Source organism: Triticum aestivum, chromosome 3A, assembly GCF_018294505.1.
Source record: "Triticum aestivum cultivar Chinese Spring chromosome 3A, IWGSC CS RefSeq v2.1, whole genome shotgun sequence".
Taxonomy (NCBI): Eukaryota; Viridiplantae; Streptophyta; class Magnoliopsida; order Poales; family Poaceae; genus Triticum; species Triticum aestivum.
Window position 1 is genome coordinate 640455446 of NC_057800.1, and position 6000 is coordinate 640461445.

Here is a 6000-nt window from a genome sequence, read left to right on the forward strand (position 1 = left end):
CTGTTCATTACGGGCCAGTTTCACCATGGGAGGTTAATGGGTGTAAAGTGATACACTGTTCATTACGGGCCAGTTTCACCACGGGCCGTTAATAGGCCAAGAGTTACATAGGGCCTCATATGGGCCGAAGGACGTCATGGCCATACATGGGCCAGAAATGAAAACGGGCTGGAATCATATTGGATGGCCCAGATGACGCTACTTGGCCTAATTCGGATAGGGCGTAACGGGCCTTGGGTTAGCGGGCTTAAATGGGCTATATGCAAACATGCCGTTAACAGGCTTTCCATGGGCCGGCCCGCCACCTTTTGACCAAGTCAAACGGGCCGGCCTTTTCACAGGAATGGGCCTCTGTTGGGCCGTGCCACGTGTCGACGTATCATAGGTGCCTTCTATCCTATGAGTGGATGACATCTGTCCCAACGATGAGCCGACACGTGTTTCCTCCAGCCAATGATGATTTTACACGTGGAAAATCCTCATTGGTCGGGGCTATTAATGGGTTATCGGATCCAAAACCCGACCCGATAGCTTAACGGCGTTCCGTTATGTTGGATGCCACGTGTCGGTCACACTTGACGAAAGCACTTCTGTGACGCGCCATTTATCGTCATGGAAGTGCACACTTCCGTGATGATAATTTTGGTAATGTCATGGAACACTTCTACGACAGCACAGGTATGACTATCTTGATTATGTCATAAAATCGTCATGGATGTACATGCATTACAAAAAACGCGACCTACTGTGACAAACACGTATCATCACGGAAGTGTATTTTTTTGAAGTGACATCATGTCATCTTGCTTAAAGCGTTACTCCGTTCTTTTGAACTTAATACTCTAGATGCATGCTGGATAGCGCTCGATGTGTGGAGTAATAGTAGTAGATGCAGGCAGGAGTCGGTCTACTTGTCTCAGATGCGATGCCTATATACATGATCATACCTAGATATTCTCATAACTATGCTCAATTCTGTCAATTTCTCAACAGTAATTTGTTCACCCACCGTAATACTTATGCTCTTGAGAGAAGCCACTAGTGAAACCAATGGCCAGGTATGGCCCCTGGATCTATTTCCCATCATATTTAATCTCCCGACAACAAGCTATTGCTGACGTCGTTTTTATTTTGCTTTCTTTACTTTGCATCTTTATCATAAAAATACCAAAAAATTTATATTATCATATCTATCAGATCTCACTCTTGTAAGTGACCGTGAAGGGATTGACAACCCCTTTATTGCAGTGGTTGCGAGGATTTATTTGTTTGTGTAGGTGCGAGGGACTCGTGCATGGCCTCCTACTAGATTGATACCTTGGTTCTCAAAAACTGAGGGAAATACTTATGCTACTTTGCTGCATCACCTTTTCCTCTTCTAGGGAAAACCAACGTAGTGCTCAAGAGGTAGCAGCCTTCCTCTAGGCCCAAACAATGGTGAAGTGTCATGTAGTCGACATTCACATAACACCACTAGAGGAAGGACAACATACATCTCATCAAAATATCGAATGAATACCAAATTCATATCACTACTTATACAAGACTTCTCCCATGTCCTCAGGAACAAACATAACTACTCACAAATCATATTCATGTTCATAATCAGAGATGTATTAATATGCATAAAGGATCTGAACATATGATCTTCCACCAAATAAACCAACTAGCATCAACTACAAGGAGTAATCAACGCTACTAGTAACCCACAGGTACCAATCTGAGGTTTTGAGACAAAGATCGGATACAAGAGATGAACTAGGGTTTGAGAGGAGATGGTTCTCGTGAAGATGTTGATGGAGATTGACCCCTTCCCGATGAGAAGATCGATGGTGATGACGATGATGATGATTTCCCCCTCCCGGAGGGATGTTTCCCCGGAAGAACAGTTCCGCCGGAGCCCTAGATTGGTTTCGCGAGGTTCCGCCTCGTGGCGGTGGCGCTTCGTCCCGAAAGCTTGCTTTTGATTTTTTTTCCAAGGCGAAAGACTTCATATAGCCAAAGATGGGCACTGGAGACCTGCCAGGGGGCCCAGGAGGCAGGGGCGCACCTAGGGGGTAGGGCGTGCCCCCCACCCTCGTGGACGATGGGTGGCCCCCCTCAGGTGCTTTCTTTGCCCAATATTTTTTATATATTCCAAAACTGACTTTCCTGGAGTTTCATGACTTTTGGAGTTGTGCAGAATAGGTCTATAATATTTGCTCCTTTTCTAGCCCAGAATTCCAGCTGCCGGCATTCTCCCTCTTCATGTAAACCTTGTAAAATAAGAGAGAATAGGCATAAGTATTCTGACATAATGTGTAATAACAGCCCATAATGCAACAAATATCGATATAAAAGCATGATGCAAAATGGACGTATCAGCGCCCCCCCCCCTTGCCCCAATCCAAATTGGACAAGGGGAGGGGGCGGTGCCCCCCTCCTTCCTTCTCTCCTCCTCCTCCTTCCCCCTTCTCCTACTTGGACTAGGAAAGGGAAACCTGCTCCTACTAGGAGTAGGATTCCTCCCCCTTGGCGCGCCCCTTGTGGCCCGCCGGCGTCCTCCTCCCCTCCTTTTTATATGAGGGAGGGGGCATCCCATAAACACACAAGTTGATCTTTAGCCGTGTGTGGTGCCCCCCTCCACAGTTTTCCACCTCAGTCATATTGTCGTAGTTCTTAGGCGAACCCATGCGTCGGTAACTTCATCATCACCGTCACCACACCGTCATGCTAACAAAACTCTCCCTCGGCCTTAGTTGGATCAAGAGTATGAGGGACGTCACCGAGCTGACCGTGTGCAGATCGCGGAGGTGTCGTGCATTCGGTACTTGATCGGTTGGATCGCGAAGATGTTTGACTACATCAACCGCATTACTAAATGCTTCCGCTTTCGGTCTACGAGGGTACGCGGACACACTCTCCCCGCTTGTTGCTATGCTTCTCCTTGATAGATCTTGCATAATCGTAGGATCTTTTTTGAAATACTACATTCCCCAACAGTGGAATCTGAGCCAGGTCTATGCGTAGATGTTATATGCACGAGTAGAACACAAATAGTTGTGGGCGATAATAGTCATACTGCTTACCAGCATGTCATACTTTGATTCGGCGGTATTGTTGGATGAACCGGCCCAGACCGACATTACATGACCGCGTTCATGAGGCTGGTTCTACCGCCGTGCTTTGCACACAGGTGGCTAGTGGGCATCTATTTCTCCAACTTTAGTTGATCAAGTGTGACTACGCCCGGTCCTTGTTGAAGGTTAAAACATCACACTTGACGAAAAATCATTGTGGTTTTGATGCGTAGGTAAGAACGGTTCTTGCTAAGCCCGTAGCAGCCATGTAAAACTTGCAACAACAAAGTAGAGGATGTCTAACTTGTTTTTGCAGGGCTTGCTGTGATGTGATATGGTCAAGATGTGATGATATATAAATTGTTGTATGAGATGATCATGTTTTGTAACAGTTATCGGGAACTGGCAGGAGCCATATGGTTGTCGCTTTATTGAATGAAATGAAATCTCCATGTAATTGCTTTACTTTATCACTAAGAGGTAGTGATAGTCGTAGAAGCAATAGTTGGTGAGACGACAGCAATGCTTCGATGGAGATCAAGGTGTCAAGCCGATGATGATGGTGATCATGATGGTGCTTTGGAGATGGAGATCAAAGGCACAAGATGATGATGGCTATATCATATCACTTATATTGATTGCATGTGATGTTTATCCTTTATGCATCTTATTTTGCTTAGAACGGCGGTAGCATTATAAGATGATCTCTCACTAAATTTGAAGGTATAAGTGTTCTCGCTGAGTATGCACCGTTGCTACAGTTCATCGTGCCGAGACACCATGTGATGATCGGGTGTGATAAGCTCTACGTTCACATACAACGGGTGCAAGCCAGTTTTGCACACGCAGAATACTCAGGTTAAACTTGATGAGCCTAGCATATGCAGATATGGCCCCGGAACACTGAGACCGAAAGGTCGAGCGTGAATCATATAGTAGATATGATCAACATAGTGATGTTCACCATTGAAAGCTACTCCATCCCACGTGATGATCGAACATTGTTTAGTTGATATGGATCACGTGATCATTTAGATGACTCAAGGGATGTCTATCTAAGTGGGAGTTCTTATGTAATATGATTAATTGAACTTTAATTTATCATGAACTTAGTCCTGATAGTATTTGCATATCTATGTTGTAGATCAACAGCTTGCGATTTATTTTTGATATGTTCCTAGAGAAAATAAGTTGAAAGATGATAGTAGCAATGATGCAGACTAGGTCCATTGATCTGAGGATTATCCTCATTGCTACACAGAAGAATTATGTCCTTCATGCACTGCTAGGTGATAGAACTATTGCAGGAGTAAATGCAGACATTATGTACGTTTGACAAAGCTCGGTATGATGACTACTTGATAGTTTAGTGCACCATGCTTTACGGCTTAGAACAGGGACTTCAAAAATGTACTAGTGCTCTGGCCGCTAGGATTGTTACTCCCGTGGAGGTTATCTGCATGAGGATAACAATTTTTGGGAGGATAACATTTTTTGCAAAGTTATCTACGGATGCCACGTACTGATCGTCCATCATCTAGACGAATCAGGAAAATTACTCATTATAAGAGTGGCTATCGTGCCACAGATACGGAGAGCACATTGTTGGTGTCTGTCTACACCGACGATCAATCGTGCAGGTTTACAATGCCCGCGGCCAACTCTCCGTCCGCGCCGGTTTACAATGCTCATGGCCGACTCAACCGTCCACACCGGTTTACAACGCCCGTGGCCGACTCAACCGTCCACGCCGGTTTACAACGCCCGTGGCCGACTCAACCGTCCACGCTGGTTTACAACACTGGTACCGATTTTCCCCGTCCGCACCGGCTTGCAATGCCGTGACATGCGGCTGGCTCATCTGTCCGAGCTGCCTCTGATACTGTGGTCGTCTTTGCTGTCCGTCTCTCGCGGCCTGGTCTACATCAACATACCGGGCCGCACATGTCTGCATGAGCTATTTATTGAGTATGAGCAAGTCACAGCTTAGGTAGCCCGGTTTTCTTTCAAACAAAATGGAGGCAAATTATCATATACTATCAACCACCATCTGCACCGGGTGGCTCAATGGGCAAGCGCACAAGTCGCCGCCACTACAGTTTGGTTAACTTCAAACAGCCAGTTGGAAGGAACCATTGACCGAGTTGCTGACACGGCTCATACGGGATCATTTATAACCCGCCGCAGTCACCTCAATCTTCTGTGGATTTACATTGCATTATCAACATCAATGATATACACCTTCTGCTATGGTCAAACACGGAGAATCTCAAGCCAACTCCTCAAGTCACCTTGAGACTTGGGGGCTAGAATGATATGATTCAGCTATATGCCGGTTTTTTAGTGAAGTCAAGAACCCCAGGACGCTGGAGAGAAAGATAACTCGGTCCCAGAGGCTACTGTTATATTGATGAAAAATTAAAGGCCGTCAGAAATATTCCGGCTCACAATGATGCTTCCGGTTTATAGTCCGGTTTAAGGGGAGTCCCGCCTCCCACACAGCACCTAAGCCCTTAGTATCTGGTTCAAATCCGGTTTAAGAGGAAACTATCTCTTGCAAATCTCTGAAGCTCTCAAATACGGTTTAAAAATGTCCGGTTCGAAAAGGAATTAACTTCTCGCAAGTTCGAGTTTAAGGGCCTTCAGAGAATTTTCGGCTGAAAATGAAGATTCCGGTTTAAAATCCCGTTCAAGGGAAAGATGTCTCCCACAAAGCTTTGAAGCTCCCAATATCCGGTTCAAAATCCCGGTTCAAGAAAGATTTTATCTGTTGCAAAAAGTTAAAGGGTGCCAAAGAGGACCTACTGCCATGATGCGCGGTTCAAACATGGGTATCATGCCTTATTGGCTTATCATATTATTGATCACTTGGGGGCTTGGTCATGTCTGAACCATAGTCACACCTCTTGATCGGCTCAATGCCACAGCATCACTTGGGGGC